Source organism: Arvicanthis niloticus, chromosome 3 (assembly GCF_011762505.2).
Source record: "Arvicanthis niloticus isolate mArvNil1 chromosome 3, mArvNil1.pat.X, whole genome shotgun sequence".
Lineage (NCBI taxonomy): Eukaryota > Metazoa > Chordata > Mammalia > Rodentia > Muridae > Arvicanthis > Arvicanthis niloticus.
In genome coordinates, this window is record NC_047660.1 from 18,873,261 (window position 1) to 18,897,155 (window position 23,895).

Consider the following 23,895-nt stretch of genomic DNA (forward strand, 5'->3'; position numbering starts at 1 on the left):
CTTCTTTTATATTTTTTGATTAGTTTACAGAGTGACAGGTTTTGTTGTGACATTTAGCGTACAGTCAGTTGACTCTCCTCCCACTCCCATAATTATTCTTCTTTATGTTTCTGTTTTACAAAGCTAATGATGACTTAAGTTAATCCTCATATCAAATGTCCACCAATTTTTAGATTAGTAGAATCATGCACCAAGTATCCTTTTTTTGTCTTTTTTCCCTACTTGATATAATTACTCTTAAAGTTATTTTTGCTATACTGTTCATCAGTAGCTTATTATTTTTACCATTGACTAGTACTCCAGTTCAATCATGGTAACTAGCTTTAAAGACTAGTTGGGTAGGACAGCATGAGTTCTCTGTCTGTAACTAATGATTCCATTCTGCCAAACAGCAAGACCCTTCTCGCTGTGGTACAAAAGTAGTGGGGATTGTAAATTTTCCTGACTACTGGGAAGTAGGAATGAACACTCAAACAGCTCTCTCTGAACAGCACACACTGTTGCTTCTATTGTATCAGAGCCCTTATGGAGTCCAGCCCCAAGTGCCACCTGCCTATTCTGACTGTTGATTGTTCAGTGTCTCAGTGCTTCTGCTGATCTCCAGAATTTTCTCAATGGAAACTCTACTTTCTCGTTCCCCATTTATTTACTCAATGGGTCAACAGATTATAATTTATCCACAACATGTGACACAGTCAGTAATGAAAAGAAACAGGCCGTCAAAGCGCCAGCAAACGTTGGACGAGTCTTAAATTTGTATTACTGAATCAGGAAGCCAAGTTGGAACCTTATAAACTAATTAAATGTCTCCTATGGTTTAACATAATCAAGTGCCTACCACTGAGACAGTCTCACTAAATTCCCTGGGCTTGTTTGTTCAACAGAGGGAATCCAAAACCAGCCTACCCAAGCTAATTGCCTCTGAGCTGAATGTTGAAAACTCATATTTATGTCTAATGTTCTCATTATGTTATTCATTTCAATAACAAGTCTTTTAGAGTATCTGTTTAGCTATTTTTGAAATATTTCTTTTTATGATTTCCCTTTACTTATTTTTCTACATTTTAAAATTTGTTGATGTTGAATCTTCTTGATAATGGTTTCTTCCCTGTGTGTCTTATTCACTTGTCAGGTTTTCCAGGTATTGGCAACTGTAAATGTATGGCTGTAGTAAATATTCATACACGCATCTTTGTAAGAACATGAATTTCAGCTCATTCTGCTCATCCTCTCAAAGAGCCGCTGCCTTTTCCCATGACCAGAATCTGCTTCTGTTATACTCAGAAACACAGGAAGTCCCGGACAGCTTGGTTTTCTTAGCTTGTTGTTATCTGGACATTTAGGTTGTCCTATGTTCAAACTATGAAGGGAATTTGGTAATTGCAAGTTCTTGCAAGGCAGGGAGGGGGGTGGAGAGCCTTTTCCTGTGCTGGGCTGTAGTGGAGCCTGGTAAACATCCTTGCTTTTTCCAAGTGAGGGTAAGATTCTTGATTCCACACTTACACCAAAGAGGCAAACCTTGAAATACTCCAGTTTAAAGAACTCTCTGTTCCTCTGCCCTGACTGGCTTGCTTCATCTCACAGCCATCAAGCCATTAAACTGCAGTCTGTGAGAGACAAAGCTACACATTTCACTGAGGGCTACAGACTCAAGCTCGGTGTGAGTGTTCACTTTGTTACAGGATTCAAACCCAACCTCTCTAATATATCAGCTATGGAATTCAGGGTGTAGTTTTTGGGGTTTCTGTTTGTTTGTTTTCATTTATACACTCTTCTTGAAGTTTGTCTTATGTAAAATTTTTGGTTTTGCTAAACAAATCAGAGACTTTTAACAGTGTGCTTCTAACTCATTTTCCCCAAAGCCAGAAGGCTATCTATGTTTCTTCTGTTTTCCTCTAAGTAGTAATTAGTTGGGTTTTAATCAAGGTGAGTTTACATGATCACATGATTGGGATTGTAGATTGTATTTGTTTCGGTTACATTATGGGAGTACTGTAAGTTTCTGACTACTGTACTTTCTTGACTTCTTAGGTTTCTTCTACTCTCTCTTAAGAGTAGGATCTTAATTTGGTTTCTTTTTGCACCTCCACACTCCTTCCACAGAGCAGGGATTTTTTTTTTTAAAAAAAAGGTGAATTTTCAATTATCTAATATCAAATGATGAAATACATGAATGAGATGGCTGACCCTTGATGGTGCTAACCTCCACTCAAAAACCAAGGTCACTTGTAAGCCAAGAGTTTGGATTTTTCATTAGTAATTAAAAAGGCAGTCTTCAAATACAGCTGAGCCCGTCTATTTGGGGAAGAACTTGTGGGGCTCAGGAACAATGTTTCGTACTAATTCTGTGGGAAGACATGGTGTACAACTGCCATACAGGTGCTTCCTGTTGAAACTTGCAGTCCCCATACAAGAATGTCGAGGACGGCTGAGAACAAATCTGAGCCCACTTAATTACATTTGTCCAGTGTGCTAGATAGAAAGTCACTGACCAAAAATAACATGTTTAAGCACTGTGTGAGTTCAGATACAAACCAGCAGCAGTCAGGAAATTCAAAATTAAATCTGAGCTCCACCCTTCGCTTGCCTCCTTGTGCCCAAGCAGCACCAAGGTCAAAAATTAATTGGAGACACTGAAAGCACACGCAGCCTGCAATATTTCAGCTCAGTGAGGTCAAGAGAAAAACTTAGTTAAAACCTGATTAGCGCAGTTTACATGAGCACATTATTATGAATATAAAATTGGAGTCATGACTTGATGGATTGTCACCAATGTAATTTGTTGTGAATAATTTGAAAATGCAAGTGAACATAATTAAGCTTCTGTTTTATGATAGCCTGGACATTTGGCTCGAGGTATACTTGTCCCTATAGATTTGCCACCACAAACTCACAGAACATAATAGGACACATTTCAGTCATTCAATTATAACTCTGAGTTTGGGGAGATGAGAGGACAAAAGACATTAGAACTCAGATATCCAAAGACCGAATGCACAAGCCAAGCAAGGGTACAATCTCACACTCATTTGAGATCTTGACAAAAACAGAATAAGTACAGTAGCTTTGAGTGTCCAACCCAGCTAGATAAGTGGTCCAGCAAGTCCCCAGCTTCACCTGTATGGGATCTCTCAGCCCTGAGATTCCAGTACTGAACAACTATGCTTGGCCTTTATGTAGGTGCCAGGAATTGAACTTATGCCCTCCGGCGTCTGAGGCTAGCATTTCGACATCTTTGCACATTCTTTAAACACAGTAAACATTGTATCTTTTCTCAAGAGAGATTAGGAAGGAAACAGCAGTAGAAAAATGAACAAAATCAGACATTTGATGTATTTAATATCCTATTTAATCATCTGTGACATACAAATGGGAGAATAAGACTTAATTTATGTTAAGGTTTCCAACCACATTCAGATCACATAAAAAGGTAAATAAATATACCCTAAACTCAGAATAGCTATTTATTGAATCATTTTGCTTTTCATTTTCTAAATTAAATTAGAATAAATTACTTTGAAGTGAAGCTGAATTTTTTAAATGATCGCAGAAAGGTTTACACGGTTTTTAGAAGCTTTGAATTGGTAGTTGTGTGTCTCTCAAAGTGATACTGATTGCTTTATGACATTGTGCTGGAGTATGCAACTATTCATGGATCCGCCACTGCCTGCATTGGACAGTATGAAAAACAGAAATGAAACCGGAAAATAGCAGAAATTACTGTATTTTTTAAAAGACTGTAAAAAAATGTTTTAACACCAATTAATACTTTACAAGCAAGAAATCTAACTTTTTCTTACAATTGAGTCTAAGTTCATTTCTTACATCACAGGTGTGGGTTAGACATTCAAGGCTACTGTATTTATTCTTTTTTTTTTTTTTTTTTTTTTTTGCAAGATCTCAAATGGATAGGCGTTTCTACCAACTTTTATGTTTCTAAACAGCAGACCAGCATGTAAGATAAGTGCTCTATAGAAATGACTGGCTCTCTCACTACCAGGGAATTACATATAAAGAGTTCTGTATTCACTATTATCAGGCACAAGAGAAAGCCCGCCCCAACATGACCTGCTGCACAAAATACCTTTTGTGATCAACACCAGTGCTTGCTGAATCCTCAAGCCAGCCATTGACAAGTTTTCTTTTCCCACATACATAATGTATAAGTCATCTAATTAATATTTCATAAGCTAAACTAGTTGTTCATATGAGTTACTTGCTTTCATGAGTGGCAAAGATGAATTTTCCTCCAAATCTACTTGCATTGCATTTCTCTCTTTTTTCTACTGCAGTGCAGAGCAGAGGCTGCAGCCTCGACTTGAGGACCAGTCTTACAATGACATCTCTCATTGCACAAAAGCTTGCACCCTGTGAACAAGTCTTAGACAACAAACGCTTCAAGGAAATCCTATACCACATGATATATCGCTGACCTTTTTCCTCTGTCCTCCTTACACAGGGCTATGAACTGGATCTCTGGCTCCATTTATAGAGCGTTCGACAATGACTGATAGTTCTGTTTTCCCTGTTGCCCTTACATTTAAATGTTCTTGCTCTTACATGGAGATTTGGAGAGGACAGAGTGAAGCTGAGAGGGGTCAGAACAAAAATATATAAAACCTCCATCTGGCAGATACCTCATGCTTGTTATCCCAGAGTATGAATGACTTTCAAATTCCTGTGCTCGACAAGAATTTAGAACAATCCCTACTACAGCAATTTACTTAAAATTTGGGCTCCCTCAGTTTGAGAGGATATTAGATGTCATCCTCTGTAAACTTTGCTGATACTCTTTACCTGGGTATCAAACAGGGATAAAATTCCCAGCTTGGAATCAAAAGAGAGCAACTAGAAAAATGCCCATGTGATCTTGAGACTTATGCAGACACACAGTAGGTCTTATGCAATGTGATTAGAAGGGCCCAGGCCAAACCCAGACACTCAGTAGATCTTATATAATGTGATCAGAAAGGACCAAACCAAACTAAATTCCTAGCTTTTCTCTCTGAAGCCACTAAATTAATCTGACATCGTTTGTGTGTCTCTTGAATCTCTCTAGTTCTTTTATATAAAAAGCCATCCCCTAGATGAATGATCACCTTCTGTTCTGCCTTTACCAGATCGCCCATCTATCCTCCCTCTGGTCTGTTAGTACCGATGTCATCATTCCACAACCATGTCTGCATCCTCCTTAAAAGCCACCCATTAGCTTCCCATTTCTCTTAGGATCCTCTACCTGGCCCAGAAGGCTGTGTGAACTGATTTCAGATCTTATGTGAACATTGTAGCTCCTGCTTCACCTTCCACTGGGAAACTCTCACAGCTCTACATCTGGATGGCTCTGGGGTACGGCCTGGGCTTCAGAGTGGCCATTTTTCTCAGGAAACTCTCTGCCCTCCTCAGTGGTAGTTAGGTGCTTTTAATGCATATGCATCTACTTATTCTCTCTTAATCTCTCTTGCCCACACACACAGTTCTTACTGCACAGTTCTTACCCACTTAGCCATGACTTGTCTGTTTACACCCTAGATCTGATGCAATTTGTTCATACTGAGGATACCAGCGCTTAGAACAGTGTTTTTCGATTTAAGGTTAAAGGAAGAGAAAAAAGGGATGTGGTTATGGGAAAGAAGAAATCAGAGAGATCACCCTAGAGAATCCAGAATCAAATCATATTAGAGAAAAGTCTTTCAGAAGTCCAAATGGGTCAAGAAGTAAACTGAGGAATGGGAAAGCACAATCATGAGTTGTGATTTAGTAAAACATTTGAACTGACTTGTTTACACGCATAACATCTTCTGACTTTCAACCCCCTTTGATAACAACGTATAATCTGGATCCTCTTGAAAAGAATTTGGAGCAAAGACTTCTTAATGGGTGTGACATTTTACAAATGCATGGGAGAGCCCTGCAATGCCTCCAGCATTTGATGCAGCACTGACTACAGATCTGTGTACTCATTTGCAGCTGCATGCCTGGGCTAGCAGACTCTTTCATCTCTCCTTTGTTGTTTACGATGACTCATGCATTACCCTAAATACAAATAAACACCCATGTCTTCTTCTATATTGCCTCGACTATTTGAAGATGCACACCCCATTCACAAGCCTGCAGGTCTAAAGTCTATGCAGATATGATTGGTATTTCTGCTTAGACAGTCACAAAATCAGGGTGTTAGGCAGGCCATCCTCTTCTCTGAAGGGTCTGCAGAAGGGCACACTTCCATATTCATGCAGGGTTGGCAGCATCTCTGTGCTTAGGGGACTCACATCAGCGTTTCCTGGCTAGCCCATATTTCTTGCCATGGGGCCCTCTCCTTCTGCAAATCTGCAAAGTCACATCAAGTCCCCTTTACTCTTAGATGCCCTCTGACTTCCTCTTCTGCCACCAAAATAGAACTATGTCTTGAAAGGGCACACATGACGAGGTTGGGCCTATGTGTAACCTTCTGGTTTTAAGGTCAACAGATTAACAACATGCTTATGTCTGCAAAATTTCTGCCTTGCAACATAATTTAACCACAGAGAGCAAAGTCTCAAAGATAATGGGAGCAGGTTAGAAATCTGCCACTGGAAGTAGAGATAGGTTTTTTTTTTTTTTTTTTTTTTTTTTTTTCTTCTCTTCTTACTGTAGAAGTTTTTAGGAAGTATCGTCTTGTTAATAAACAAGAAACTTTTCTTGCTGTTTCGGCTTTGGAGGAATTTCCTAGGACCTGCTCTCCCTTTTGTGGGTTAATACAGAAACTGATTCTTTGTGATACAAGAGAGCTATCCTCTCTAATTTATACTGTTGGATATGGAAAATGTTCCTAAGACAGGCTTAATTTTCTGTTGAATTCTAAGTATGGTTTTACTTAAGGGTTAATGAATCAGAATTACATCTAGGCCTTCAAAATTAATTTTTCTCTTCTATGTGCTTTTAGTAGTCCTTGCCAGAACCCCAGTCTTAAGTACTATTGTGTACTATACCTATACCCTACGATTCTCTATTTTTTAAATACTATATTGCCATTGTGATATAATCATTTAGATAAACATTATATATACACATGAATATGTCTATTCCCTTCTGTGGTTAGAATAAGATAGGTTTGATCCCCATAGATTCATGTGTGTTTGAATACTTGACCCATAAGGAGTGGTACTAGGAGTTTGCTTTTATGGGACATTTATTAGAGGAACTTTGTCACTATGGAGGTGGAACTGTGAGATTTTAAATGGTCAAGCTACATCCAGTGTGGGATCCAGTTTCCTCCTGGCTGATTTTGAATCAAGATTTAGAACTTCAAACTCCTCTAAAACCATGTCTGCCTGCAGGCTTTCTTCTATGATGATAATGGACTGAGTCTCTGAAACTGTAAGCCAGCCCCAATTAAATGTTTCCCTCTATAAGAGTTGCCTTGACTGTGGTGTCTCTTCACAGCAATGGAAACCCTGACTAAGACATCTGCACTCTTTATATTTCACACATCCCCAACTGCTCTCAGATAGGACCTGACAATAATATCACTAGCTTCTTTAGCCAGAAACATAGAAATCATTTCTATTTCCTACTTCCCCCCCATCTTATCAAAATTCCATCAGCAAATCTTGTTACCCAACTGCTAAAATTATTTCAAATATAGATTTCTACGTACACGTTCCATTTCTAAATGACATGCTTATATTATCACATTTTGGCAGTTACTGATTAAGAAATCTGAGTAAAGACATCATGAGAGTGGGAGAACTGGCCCTGTCCCTCATCGGCTGCAACACTCAGAAGAAGGGGCCCTGCACCTTTTCTAGGCAACAGTGTAGAGCTGGCCCTGGTTGTGGGTGAGCCACTGTGAGGGTATAAAAGCAGGAGAGCTGGTCCAGCCCCTTGCCAGCTGCAACACTTGGGAGAGCAGGTCCTGCACCTTACTTGGGCAGCACAGTAGAGCTGGCCTTGATGGTGTAGGTGTGGATGAGCCAGTACCTAGGGCATGAAAGCAGGAGAGCTGGCTTTGAAACTTGATTGCTGGGGAAAGGGCAAGGCAGGAGAGCCCACTAGGGGGTCGTTGTTGTTGTTGTTGTTGTTGGGGGGGGGGGTTGATGACCAGCTCAGATACTTCTCAGGCTCAGATTCAGGGCCTTGTATCTACCCCATCAATGAACTGCCGGAGTGTGTAAAGGAGTCAGTCCTATAGATCGAAAACTACAGGATTTCCATGACACAGAGCAACAACAGGATATCCAAGAGGAGTCCTAGTGATGTTCCAGTATTTATAGTGTAGCAGAAGCCAGAGGCCTGGTACCAGATCAGTGATTCATTGCAATGAACATTCGCAAGCAAAGAAATGTGGACAAAAATATATAGTTTGGGACACACTCTGACACCACAGCTTCTATAATGAGTTTTTTTTTTCTTTATTGTCAAGGAGGTTACAAGGGTACAGGATGGGTATGAGAGGAGGGAGAAATGGGTGAGATTGGGGTGCATGGTGTAGAATTCACAAAGAACCAATCAAAAGTTTTTAAAAAGTCTGAGTAACTATTATCAGCAATCATGAATATTACATGATTCACACACACACAATTGTATGTACCCCCCATAATTAGGTATTATATAATTCTGGATATAAAGACACTTGTTAGAAATAAGAATCAACCCAGCATGAATCAATTAAACCCAAATAAATATAAATATTCCCATAAACATGAGTAAATATGTTTCTCCATATGATAAGTACTAATAATAATAGACTGGAATGCTGGAATGACAGATGCCTCATTTGCTCTGGGAAAGTTTTGCAAAGCATGAAGGATACACTTGAAAGAGCTGGAGGAGGTAGCTAGAGAATGAGCATTGTGGAAAAGAATAAGACTTAAAGAACCTGAGAGTCGGTGGTGTCTGCGAAAGGACTCCACATAGACAACTGGGAAGGGGCCAGACCTCACAAGCCCTGGTGCAGTATCATAAGGAGCAACAGAAAGATTTTAAAGGTGGAAGGAACGCATGAACCAGCTTAGGGACAGGCTGCTTGGACTGTCATTTGATAGACAAGGGACTAAAATGTCATGTAATGTCATAACCTGGTAGAATCCCTATTTGATGGAGGACAAGCTGGCTTACAGAGATAAGTCACCTGTGTGCAGATGAGAGATGAAGTCTGTGTGCTGTATCTCTAGTCACACACTCACGGGAGCAGAGTTCTTACAAATGAATGAGTAGAATGGAAGCTTGGCTCTTTTGTGAATGAATTCCTTAATCTAGGCCTGTGAAGACTTGCTGAGTAACAGTTACAGGCAAAACCTTGGGAGAGATAAAGACCCTCTTCTGTCTTACATTTTGGTGAATGAAAACTAACAGATTAACAGTCTAACTAAGTATTGATGATGAAACAATGGTAGAAAAGAAATGGTCATATCCTATCCAAAGGCAGAGTTGCTTCTTTTGTTTGGTGGTGCCAAAGAAAACGTTCATAAAATCAGAATGATATGAAGAGACTAGCAGAAGAGTTTCTAGGCATGAGACAAAAATTTGAAATGGAATGGTAGCTTGTTTGAGGGACTCAAAACCCTCAAGGTGGCAGAGCTTCAGGGAGAAATATTGAATGTGTTTGAAGGGCGCACTGGGATGCAGAGTCTGAGTGGCCTTGTAGGTCTGGGGTTTCCAGTTCATCAGGATCAGAAGAGAGTCTCTGGGGAGCTTAGTCAAAAGTCAGAGTGAACAAGACCCAGCCTGACTTCAGTTTGACATGCAGAAGCTAACAAGACCTCACATACACTGAGGGTTAAAGAAGATGCTGGCAATGAGGAGGTGACTATGGAAATAAGTGAATATTTTGAACAGATTAGCACTTTATTAAAGACGATGTCAAATATGCACAAATCAGAGAAGGGAGATTTAAGCCTGTCAAAACTCATCACCCGTATTTATCCATTATCAGTGCATTGACAGTTGCATTTCTTCCTTACACCACCAATTTATTCATATCACTAATATTATTACTATCATTGTTATTACTGTTATCACTATGACTTGGATATGAAGTTTTCCCACAAAAGGTTAATGTGTTCAAGGATCAGTACCAAGTGCAATAACATTCAGTAATCATCCCTGGATCATAACAGCTCTGACTTCATCAACGGGTTACTTCAGTGATGGAATGATAATTTGATAGCATGACTGGATGCTGGCCATATTTGAAGAGATAGTTCAAGGAAGTGGGTTACTAGAGTTGTGTCCTAGAACAGTATTCATATTATCTTCATGTCTCTCTGTCTCTTTCTATCCTCTCTGTTTCTCTTCTTCCTGGATATATTAAATTGACTACCTTCCTGGGTACAGTAAGTTGGCCACCACCATGGTGTTTTGATGTGCATCAGATCCAAACAATGGAGCCAGCTAACCATAGACAGAAATCCTCTGAAACTGAGCTAAAAATAGATCTTTTAACCTTTAAGTTGAATGATGCTAGTTATTTTGTCACACAACAAATAATATAACCAACACTCTGTTGTGTTCAGTAATCACTATAACTGGCACATTTAAAATTTCAATGCATGTATTGACAAAACTGTGAATGAAGGAATCAATGCATGAGTTCTTAAACCATGACCTGGCAAATAGTCTGCCTTCAAAAAAATATTCTGGAAGAAAATGGTGGTAGTTCTCTTAACATTAAAGCAAAGGGTCAGGTAAAGGATGATGTCCAACCTGATCTCTGAAGTTGTCATTTATCTCAAATTATCAAGTTGTCATTCATCTTGCTGCAGACAGACGGCTGGACTCTGAGCTGGCACACATCTGTAGACAGTTCTTCCAATCCTACCATGATGGCCTCAGTCTGGGCGCTTTGCTGTGGACGTCCAGTTTGCTATTAAATTAGTATTAAATTACATCCTATATTTTTCTTTCATTCTGGTAATCTAGAAAAAACTCTTCATTGGCTAACATCTGGCTTTTTAGAGTTTTAAACCCTACCCTAAACTCAACTTGAGCATGCATGGCTCTGGCTTCACGTTCCACACCAATGGCATCATGAGATGTAGCAGTGGGAGCTAAGTCCGAAGTTCTTTAGCAGAGCATGCACGCAGCAACCCTTCCTGGGCCTTAAAGCACCGGGCCGATCGGAACGCCATGCTGGTAGATTTAATGGCACCCCTTTCTCTATGCCTCCTGTTCAGGCAGCTGAATTGCTTTGGTTACTTTTTTCTTTAAACATTTTGTTCCCATCCATTTTATATTGTCCCTAATCAGATGCCAACTTTTGGATGAACAGTCTTACATGATCATCTGGTATTTTATTTTTGATTTCTAGAATATAGCATTCCTGCTGAAGTTATTAGTCTCTAGAATTCATTTTATTATTTTATTCATTCAAATTAAGGTTACATCCATATGTCTGCCAATTCCTATAGATAACTTACAATAAATATTTTAGATTTGAAAAATAAGAGTAGAGAACATTTAAATAACAATAAATACTTCTCTATAAGTGTATATTGAAGACGAGAAATAAAGCTGGTTTAGATAAAACATGACAAATTAAGAAATATTCTTTTATTAGAAATAGATTAACTCCCATAAAAATTTTTAAATTTTTACTTACTGACTTAAGATGCTATATAATCTGCAAAGATTTTCTATCTGTGAACACAGTTTATTTGTTCATATGTAACTTATTCTACTAACATACAACAGTTTTATTCTAAGACAGCATGAAGAGTTAACATCCTAATTATTTGAAATCATATGTATATAAGAAACTAATATAATATTTTGATGCTAGATTATGTACATATTACACCTGAAATTTATTTTAAAAGTGGGGCATAAGAAATAACTTCATTCAGTTTAGAATGACTCCCATATGTTTGATAAAAAGATAAGAAACCACATTGCATGCTAGGATCCTGTGTCTTGAAAACACTCCATGTTTTCATCCAAAGTCACTGGAAGATACAGACAACTGCAGACTCATCCCCAAACCAAGAAGAGTCCTCCCAGAATTCTGATGAGTCTGCTGCCTGCAGCAGTATGGGGCAGAGGCTGATCTCTGACCCTGTCTGACAGCCAGGACCTTTGTCATCCTGCTGCTCAAGTCAAATTAGGCTGTAATTACCCTCAGACAATGGCCCTAATTACACATTCTAGCCCCTGTGTCTGGCAGGAGGACTGCGGCTGGCCAGGGATAGAGAAGAGTCAAAAAGTCAAAAGACAATCTGCTTTTTGATACTTTTTTTTTTTCCAAAGTGCGGCTTTGCTGTGTGCTTTCCAAAGAGGAAACGGAATCAAATTGCACAGGAAAACACCCACTTATTCAAAATACAGCAAGGAAATCACTGTCCTGAACATCAGTGGACTTGATACACCAATATACAAATGGCTTTGTGACTAAGAAACAAGAGGCAACTAGGGCTCCCACAAGCTTCCCAGAAGAAGCTGTTTTCTACTGCAGCTTCATCTTAATTAAAGAAAAACTTGAGGAAAGGGGGAAAAGAAAAAGAAGAGCAGGAGGAAAAAGAGGGGGAAAAGCAGGAGAACGAGACAGAGGAGAGAGAAGGAGGAGGAAGGAAGGAAGGAGGAGAGCAACAGATACCAACTAGAGGAGAGCCTATATCTTCCAGCGCTCCCGCTCGCTCTCTGTCTCTCTCTCTCTGTCTCTCCCTGTCTCTGTCTCTCTCTGTCTCCCTCTCCCTCCCCCTCCCCACATCCCCGCCAAGATAGAGTTTCTCCATGTAGTTCTGGCTGTCATGGAACTGACTCTGTGGACCAGGTTGGGTTGGTCTTAAATTCAGAGATTCACCTGCCTCAGCCTTCTGAGGGCTGAGATTAAAGGTGTGTGCCACCACACCCTGGCAATAACGTTTTATTTATTTTTATTTTATATGCACTAGTGTTATGCTTGTGCATACGTCTGTGTGAGAGTATTGGGTCCCTGGAACTGGAGTTCAGGCAGCTGTGAACTGCCCTGTGGGTGCTGGCAATTTAACCCACGTCCTCTGGAAAAGCAGTCAGTGCAAGATGTTCTACGCCAGGACACTGAGTAGGATACATAACATAGAAGACACACTTAGGTGAGCTCTGTCTACCCTTGCTGCTTTGGGGATCGGCTACGAATTATTGGCACCTTTTAACATCTCTATTTAGAGTTCTAGATTTGCCACAATTTGCCTTTTTCACAAGGATAATTTCTTACTAAATTCTCTTAGCTTTATTTTTATAAGTCCTTTGAGAATTTTGTTTGTTTTGATCATAGACACCCTCCTGAGTCTTGTCAGATCTGCTTTCATACCAACCTAAATTTGTGTCTGGTATTTTTTTAACCTTCTAGATCAATTTACGTTATTTAAATATTCTTGAATGTGTGGTCTTCCACTGACAAGTGGAAGATGATTATTTTGTTTCCCCAATTTTTTTATACTTGATATTCTGCCTATCCTCGTGTCTCTAGGGCCAGCCACCTGCCTCCTCGTGCACCATCATGCTGAAACATAAGCTTTAGTGATCCTCCATTCACGACACCTTTATATTTGTCTGTCTCTCCTTACACATATTTTATAAGTATTTTTTTTCCTAATCCTTAAAGTTAGCCACAGTCACCTGCCTCTCTGTTTCCTCTGTGATGGGGTTTTAAGGCTTTTTAGTCGTTCGTAATGGAAACACTAATGTTTGTTTTGAAAGCATGTCCTAGATTATTGTTCCAATCAATGTGGCCTGGAATTCTCCCCCACTGTTCTATTCTGCTGTTCACACACCTGTGGTCTTAGAGGTACCCCAGGTACTACATCCAATTGAGCGCTCTAAGACCAGAGACTTAGTGTCGTTCTGTTTTCCGTGCACAGTGCCTGCTTCTTTTCACTCTCTTACGATTTACCTTGTTTCCTCAGTCCATGAAACAGTTTTTACAACTTCAATATGTTCATTACAGCTTAATGGTATCATTTTACATCATCTTAGATCTTGATACTGTCACTCACAGGCTGATATTAATGAAACATATTAATCAAATCAGTCATTAATGCAAATGATCACAAACTATGTGCAAAAAATTTAAATAAAAATCATATGATTATGCACCGTTGGTTTTAGGCCTCCATATTTTATTCAAGCAAGTAATTAATCTGAACTAAAAACAGGCCGGCTCAGCAACAAACACCTTCTACAATGTCAGAGAGATGGCCTTGGAGCCGAGCAATCTCTGCTAGTATTTTTCAAACTCCTTTTCCTTGTAGTGTGATCTAGGAAACATTTACTTAGTGTTCAACCTGAAACTTCTGTGTGTACTATCTGGTGACCTATTGGGGAGGCTGAAGAGATGGTTCAGCAGTTAAGAGCACGAGTTGCTCCTCCAAAGGCCCTGGGCTTGTTTAGTGGCATCTACGCAATAACACACAACTATCTGCAACTCCGGTTGAAGGGTATTTGAAACAATCTTCTGGCCTCTTTGGGTACCAGGCACATATGTAGTATGCAGACACATGCATGCAAACCAGCCATACATACACATAAAATAAAATAATTTTAAGTGGCAATATGTCTCCAGTATATTAAATCAAACATTAAGTCAGATGGGCCCAGGAGCGGCCTTGGTGGATAAGTGAACTGTTGCTCTTCCGAAGGATACAAGTACATTTCCCACCAGTTACACTAACTCAACAACTGCCTGAGGCTCTCCATTCACAGGATTTGATGGTGTCTGAAGACATCTGCACATATGTGATGCATGCATGTGCATGCATACATACATACATATATACATATACACATACATATGTAAAAATAAATCTCAAAAATACATATTAAATAAGATGATTCACTTAGTTGGCACAATGGTGACATATAATTATGTACTCAACAGATGCTTACCAGATTGTTATTATATATGAGAACTAAATAAACTCATGTGATTTTTTTTAAACTTATTTGATGTTTAAACTCAGTGTCTGTTTTCCAATCCTTTAACAGCCGTTAGGAAAATGTCAAGTATGGAGACCACTACAGAAAACCATAACTGTTCAAAATGAAGTTGTGGAGCCCCATCCTAAATGACACATCTACAAGACAAACTCTGCAGTAACACCCAGTGTTCATTATGGAGGAGAGAGCAGAAAGATCGTAAAAGCCAGGGTTATGGTCAGTGAGTCTACTGTGAGATTGTGTCTCCTAGAAATGTCGGAGAAGCTACACTCCTGAAGTACCACCAACATGGCTGCCTAAACAAGCCTTGAACAGGGCAATACCACTGGATATGCTGCCAAGGAAGGCTGAAATCTCACTGGGCCTCAACCATAGACAAATAACCATAGGCAACTAAGGAATGCTGAGAACAGAAGAAACAGTTTCCCCAGCACGCTAACTAACTGGTTATCTACTACCTAGTAGTCAGCCCTAAAAACATATATCTAACAAAGATTATTACATTATTCAGACTGAGTAGATTGTGTGTGTGTATATGAATATATATAAAGATAGATATTAAACAATAAAGTAAGGGTTATAAGAAGGTTCCTATTTTCTATTATTTAATTTCCAATAATTTTTCACAAACTCCTTCAAAATTATTTTTCAGCTAGAAATTAAAGTTAATATCAAACAATGAATTCACTAACTGGAATGTGTACTAGTGTACTGATTATAATGCAATGAATTAATCCCTAATGCAAAATATTCTAAAACTCCAAGATATTTTGTGTTTAAAATTCAAGTAAATATAGAAGAATGCATACTTACCTGCTAACAAATCTAGAAAGAAAGAAAGAAAGAAAGAAAGAAAGAAAGAAAGAAAGAAAGAAAGAAAGCAAGCTGAGGAAGAATTAGTGTCATGTCCTCACAGTCTCAGTTTAGCCACTAACTTCAATTAACTTTAATATTATTTCATCTTGAAGACTCATTATTTCTCACATATTAAATGAAATGAGATATTTGGTAAGGTAGAATTGAAATAAATATTAATATTAATGACAAAATTAATAATGATTATGCAATTAGTAAAGTTTCTTCCACTTCCACATCTTATCTGATTTTTGTGACTTTCATGGACAGAATGACTTGAAACTCATTAGACACAAGTTAGCTGACATCTCACCTTATGCAAGATTGAGATGTCAATCTTCGTACATTCTTACCTGACTAGTTGTCAAAGCACACAAACCTGGGGAGATACACACAGCAATAACTGCTTGAAAGCAGACACAAACTTAAAAACATATTTTAATAGCATCTCCCCTTTCTCTACTTTCATTTCTGTGTTACATCTTAAGAAGCAATGCTTAGCACTGCCTTACATCCTTATCTGCCCCGGGTACTTCCTGTCTCCTCCCTATGGCTATTCACCGCATTGCTAGCTACAGAAAAAAAAAAAAAAAAAATCAGTATCTGCCCCAATGAATATAAATCAAACCAAATCCAGACCGAATGTTGTGGCTATGATTTATTCAATGAAAAGAAAGGGTCTGTAATATTGCACATCTTGACTCTGGTTGCTCATGGGTTGCTCCATGGAAGGCAATGACTCCTCATTGTGGCTGAAAGAACAGCTAATCTATTCAGTCAGTGATCTTGGCAGCTAAGCAAGCAAACACCTTTAGGGACAAACCCCAATACTAATACAGTTTCATAATGTCTTCTCATTTATTTTCTGTCAAAACTTTATGAGGAAAATTGAGCATGCTCAGTGGTGTTCCTGAATGTCATTTCAACTTCTTAACATGCTCTGCACAACCCTGAGCCATCTTCCTTCCTTGAACTGTTATCCAAAGCTAAGCATACTCAGGAATGCATGCCTCACCCCAAAGTGCTTTCTTGCAGGATTGTGTAGAAAGTTCATGAATAAACCCTCAACACCCATATTTGTGTTGTTTGAGAAAGTCATTGATTTGAAAAAGTATCTTATCCTGTTGCCGCCAGCAGCAACAGTGCTGAACCCGGTTCACCTGTAAGAGAGGCTGAGAATAGAGAAATGGGCGGGAAGAGATGAAGCCAAGACAAAGTTCTCTGATCAAGGCTCGAAGTTTAATAATTTGCTTTCACATATAAAGGGGAAGCCCCACCCCCCAGAGTCTCTTCTCGGTTCAGCCCAGGGGTTGGGCAAGGAGATAGCAGTCCGGAAGGTGTCAAGGCTAGCTCAGCAGGCAGTCCACTCTTCTTAGCTCAGGTAGCAGGCTCCAAGGCACCAAGGCTGGTAATGCAATGCATCTCCTAGGTCCTACTGTTGCTTGGTCTATTGTGGTAAATGACTTTGCAGGCCTGCTCAGGCCTGGGGGAAAGGGCACATTATCCTCTGTTGCAAGTAACTGGTCGCCCTCTCTTTCTCCCTCTCCCCCTCCCTCTCCCTCTCCCCCTCCCCCTCCCCCCTTCCTCTCCCTCTCCTTCTTGTTGTTGTCCTTGTTGTTTTCTCCTTCCTCCTGCTCCTCCTCCTCTTCTTCTTCTCCTCCTCCTCACCCTCCCCTTCCCATTCTTCCTCTCCTCCTCCTCCTTTCCCTTCTCCTCCTCCTCCTCACCCTCCCCCTTCCCATTCTTCCTCTCCTCCTCCTCCTTCCCCTTCTCCTCCTCCTCCTCCTGCCTTCTCTTCCTCCTCCTCCTCCTTCCTTCTCCTTCTCCTCCTTCTCCTCCTTCTCCTTCCTTCTCCTTCTCCTCTTTCTCCTTCTTTTTCTCCTACTGTTCATTTGATGCTACATTCCTCAAGATGCATATACTTACAATTTAATGTTACATACCTCAGCAGGCACAGCTACGGAAAGCTTCAGAGCAGTGAGAGGGGGGTCTTCTGTAGCTCACATGCTTGTGTTTCATCATGATAAAAAATGTTTTAAAATTGGAATTCAAGTGGCAATAGAAGTTTTCCTTCATGTATAGTTTACACGGTATCAATACTTGGGGACCAGGCTGGGATACATTGATAATAATAATAATCTGAAATAACACAGAAATAAAAGATCAATAATAAAACACAAAACAATTATCAATAGCCAGACTTTTTTTTAACACACTCAAGATTGCATGTCTACTGCATAGCTAATGGCTAATTAAAAGGCTAAGCAAAAAATTAATAACTGTCAGATATGTACCCTTACAAATGGTTTATTTGCCACTGAGATTAAGTACTAAGTATCTAAAAATATAAATGAGTGAGTAAAACTTTGAAGAGTAATCTACTGATAGATTAGCAAGTGACAAAGTTCATGTCGCAGATGTACCAAATTTTTGATGGCTCTCTTATGAGAGAGAGCCACTTAAAACACTTTGAGGAAACACCTGCTCTAAATTACTCACTGAGACTTTGAACTGATTATATAAGATACATTTCCTTAAAAATTTACAATGCTTAGCATCTGGAGAAATTGACATTTGAACTTTAATTAACTTGAAAAATACTTAGGGGTTTTGCTCTGTTTATTTTATTTGTTTGTTTGTTTTTGTTTGGGGTTTTTTTGGTTGTTGTTTTTGGTTTTGGTGGCAGGAACCACTCTTGTCCATAGAATAAAATGAATAGAAACCATTTTAAAGACTTGTCAATGTGTTAAGGATAGGAAGAAAGCCAGGACAAGGGTAAACCTGTATCTTGGAATTTGGGGGAAGAACTGAAAATCTACTGAAGAGAGAATGAGTTCCTCTGAAGCAGTTTAAGCTCATTCTAGCTGGATTCTATTGAAATACCATATAACTGGGAAAAGTGGACGGAGACCATCCAGAAGATCCCTCAATGCAATGCTGAGTGAGTGGGCTTTGCCTTCTCATCTAATAAAGATTACATTCTGCCCACGGATAAAGGTTATTGCCCAATATCTGAGTATGTTCACTAATCTCAATAGAACTATAACCTTTCCAGTGTGAGAAAAACCAAACAACCATTGATACAAATAGTTAACAAAGTAAGGCTTTGACGTTTTATTAATCCTCAGAGCCAAGTTACATAGGTTTGAGAAGGTCCTTTGTCTCCCCTTCTTGGAAAATGACAGCTTTTTATTATCTTTATCTCTTAAAACTTAAACATTTCCTCTTTCTCCCTCCCTGCTAATGGTGAGAGCTGATGCTTCTGGAGTATTTTGTCTATTTATATGGCATTTGCCTTGACGTTTCCCAAGTAATAACACACAGTAGCAGAGACAAATGAGGATTCTGTATCTTCCTTTTCCTTAGGGCAAACCAAGTGCAAATAGACTTGTAATAATAATAATAAATAAAAAAACTCGACAGAACAGGACAATAAATGATGGAATAAAATGTAAGCTAGAGTTTCCCAGCACTCTCGGAAAATTCCAGCCCAGAATATTCTACTCAGACTGCTCAACGCCTCAACATCTTTTACTTGGAACAGTAGATTTTAGCATTGTAACAGAATTCTTTCCTACTAAGCAAATTACTTCTAAATCTGATACGATTTTCTTTGAGTTCAAGAAATAAACCAATCATATTCAACTAAGAATGCTTTTGTGTCATTTGGTGATGTTAAAGAAAAGCATTTTTGGTTTCGTGCACCCTGAAGGAGGGGTGTTACCAGCACTGTGGAGCAATGGTAGATAATAGCTGGGAACTCAATAATTAATAGAATACCCTATCTCCAAAGAACCATCTTGTCCACCATGTGTAATAAAGAAGCTGTGTGTCAGTACACCTAGAATGAACAGACAAGTCTAAACACACATGTACAGGTCTAAACATACAACATGGTTTACTTGAGACAGAACCTTCCTATACAGATTGGGCTGGCCTGCAAGACACCTTGCCTCCAAAAACTGAGTGTCAAATTGTTTGGAGCTTCTCCTCCGGACCCTGGGCTTTATTTTTGTCCCCATGATCCCTAGACTCTGCCCCCAGAGAAATTGCTTGCCCTGATATCTGAGGTCCCTAAGTAGCTAAAGTACCACCAAGTACATCCTGTCAATGGATACAATAATAGACTTGTAAGCACACATGCTCCTTAGCAGATTGTGAATTCTATTCTAAGTGTTTGATTAAACTTTATTTCATTTATTCTGAAGAAAAGCAGTAAGTTTTACTCATTTCAGAGGTATAGATATTAACATGGATTGTACCTCACTAGTTTCACCATTGGTCCCAATCAATAAGCAAAACTATACGAGACCCAAGCAGTCAGTGGTTTTTCGTGAAGGACTTTGAATTTATTTTGTTTCCATAACAAGACTCTTCACTTTTTTATAGACCCTAAGAGACTTAGCATAGTAAATTATGAGTCAAGAAAGTAAATGTGTGATAAAACGAGAGTTATTTTTCCTGTACATTCTTAAATATTCTCCTAAAGATACATCTCTCCATTTCTCCTTCCTTGTTGTGAATCTTAATATACAACACCTTTCAAAGCTCAGGGTTCAGACACTCCGCCTCAGCAGGTAGGGATATTTTTGGAGGATGTGTAACCATATAGACATAGGGCCTTGCTGGTGAACTTTGAGGACTTTGAGGATAATACGGCAGTTGGCTCTACACTGTGACTGTCTACTCACTGATCCGCTGCGATGTGAGCAGGCAGCTTCATATGCCAAAGATCTGTTCCTGCAGATCACATCTGCCTACTGTGATAGACTGTGCTACCTAAACTCTAAGCCAGAACAGACCCTTCCTCCCTTAAGTTGCACTTGTCAGATATTTGGTCACAGTGATATGAAACATCACTCATGTGTTTATCAAGACCCCTCAGCAATCCAAATTTCTCTTCTCTTAACTCTGTGACCATCTGTCCAGCACACACACAGTGGCTCTAACTTCTTCTACGGTCCCAAGCAGCTTAGCTTTAACTCAGTTTTCAAACCCTGAGAAGTTGTTTTCCTTTTTTAAAATGAAAAGAAAAAGAACTCGGGTGGGTGATAGTTGTTCCTTGCTACTTCGAGAAGCATTTCATCTATTGCTTCTTGGGGTATCCTCTTGGGGTTTCTGTCTCAGTCATCATCAAAGTCATCTTCAAAACAAAGAATTTTCCTTCATGGGACTGAGGGAATTGGGAAATAGTAATAGATTCTATTTCTAAGAAAAAATTTAAAAATCATCTCCTTATCACCTTTCCATACATAATTTAACCAGCTACTGAATTAACTCTTAAGACTTACTGTACCTGGGAAAGATCCTCAAGAAACAATTGTATGCTAATACTCATTAGCTGTCAAACATCAGGCCAATTTGCTTGCTTAAAGTGAGGGTCTGCAAAATTCAGACCACAGGGCAGATCTGCTTCATTTCCCATAGATGGATGACCCAAGAATGGCTTTTATATTTTTAAATAGTTGTATTTAAACACTAATTCAGGAACCCACATAGCAGTCTCAGTTCTGCCCACTGGCCCATCCTTGGTTTATTCTGCTTATGGAGTCAAGTCTATGTTCTCATCTTTCTCCTTTTCCTATAGCCTCAGCTAATAGGCTTTTGATTGGCATGTGATGCTTCCACACAGTACACACACACACACACACACACACACCACGAATATTCACACTAATAATTTTTAAAAATTAACCCAAGTATTAGTAACAAGACTAAAGTACAATTTCCATAAATAGAAACTAACTCACCCATAAGACTTTTAGAATTTCAAGGAAATTGTTATTTGACAAGTTTATATTTTTTGAACACATAGTTACCAGTAGTAGCACTGGTTTGGGAAGTTGTAGTTCAGCAGAGCCGGTAGGTTGCTGCTGATACACTTGACCAGTTGTATCCATTTCTTGTTCTGCAACTCTCCATATTCTTGTCTGTTGCCATAATGAAAGCTGATACACACTCCTGCTAACATGACCTATTCCACAGTGGAGTCCTGTCCTTCCTCTGTGATATAATTTTCCCTCTGTAACCATGTGTCAAAATAAACCTGTCATCTCTTAAATTGTTTCTGTCAATTGATCACTGTATCAAAAAAAAAAAAGTAACAATTACAGAAGCCAAAAATCTAACTTCCATTACTGGGTCACAGAGCAGATTACAAAAGACTCCATGTTTTAGAATTTAAATACATTATCTTTTGCCTTTCTTCCTCAATAAAGTTCAAATATGTCTTTAAAAACTTGAGTACAAGGAAGATGTAAATGTTGATAAGAGCCGAAGCTTGAATAGGTAGATGCATTGTTTAAAAACTTGGCAATGTCTACATGAAGACACTCAGAGGCAAGCAGAATTTAAAGTCCCCCAGGGAATGGGAAGGACGACGCTGGATGAAAAGTCCTTAAGAATCTTCAAGGGATTGAGACACAGACATTCAAAAGTGAAATGAGTGCCCATCGGTGATGCAGGGGTTGCTGCTGAGTTCCATGGAGAAGCTGAGGGAAGGGTGAGAACAGTACTGAGCGGAGAAAGATGGGTCCATGTAGCACTTGGTTAATAAGGAACTGCCTTTGAAAACTATCATGTGATCCAGGAATAAGAGGCAGAATGCAATGAAGCAGAGTGGGCCCGTGTGGGGCACCGTTCAGGTGACATCTTGAGCAATTTAAACTTTATTCTATGGACATTGGTTGACAATGAATATTCAAGGAATAGATTTGGGGGTTATGGATACAATTTTAAATAGACAATATGATGAATGTCGTTCTATTGCGAGACAAACCTAATAAACCCTTAGCTAGGAAAGCAGAAGCAATACCACAAATCCTTTGAGTAAGCTTAGTTTCATCAATATATTTCAGATATAACTGAGATAAAACAAGGTATTTAAAAGAGAAAGGAATCAGTCCTCAAATCTTGTCCCTTGAAAAAACCTTGTCCCCTGAACTTTCCAAGACATATTTGACCTATCATTGAGAGTCTTATTTGTATCTTCGAGGGGGATCTAGGAATCATTTTGAACAATAGTTTGGACACAATAATTGAACGTGTTACTTAATGTCTGACAGGTCAAGTGCATGGAAAAACACATCGGAGGCAGTTTCCTTTTTGGTCATCTTTTTTCCTTTTATTAAAAATAGCCTTTTTTTTTTCTCACATAATATATCCTGACTAATTTCCCCTTCCGATATGACCCCCTCCCCGGTTCCTCTCTACCTCCCCTCCCATCTGGATCCGTTTCCTTTTTGTCCCTCATTAGGAAACAAACAGGCTTCTAAAGGATAACAATAAAATAAATAAAATAAGATCAAGCAGAATCTGTTACATTGGAATTGGCCAGGGCAAACAGAAGGAAGAGAGCATGGCAGAAGGCATAGAATCAGAGACGCTCACACTCACACACTTGTGAGTACCATAAAAACACTAAACTGGAAACCATAACATATATGCAGAGAACCTAGTGCAGTAGAACCTCTTTAAGCCCGTCCCTGACTGGCTTAAAAATAAATGAGACTCAAACTATGATTATTTTATTTAGTTTTGACAATTACTGGGGATTAATCCCCAATCTACTCTTCTAACTGCTGGCCTGGCTACCTCCCCAGCAGTGTACCCCAGATTCTTGCTATCTCTCCTGGCCATGTGCTCATCGTCCATCTTCCCTCATGGTGGCTTCCTCCTCTCTTCTCCTTCCTCCTTCTCCACTCCACTCATCTTTCTTCTCTCTTCTCTCTTCTCCTCCCCAAGCAACTAACCAAAAAACCTACCTGTCCTTAATCCCTCCAGTAACTGTCTGTAAGTCAATTTTATTTTTAATCAAGGAACAAGGTTTGTGCAACAAAAGCTTGTAAACATAAAAATTGGACCAAACCTCAAAGACCTAGCAGACCTGTGCAGGCCCTGTGCATGCTGCCCTGTGATGCTCTGTGAGTTCATATGAACTTGGTCATAATGATTTAGTGGGTCTTTTTTCCTTCCTTCTTTTCTTCTTTCCTTCCTTCCTTCCTTCCTTCCTTCCTTCCTTCCTCTTTTTTCTTTCTTTCTTTCTTTCTTTCTTTCTTTCTTTCTTTCTTTCTTTCTTTCTTTCCTTTTCTTTCCTCCTCCATGACTTGGCTCTCACTCTTCTGCCACCTTTATCGTGTGGTTCCCTAAAGA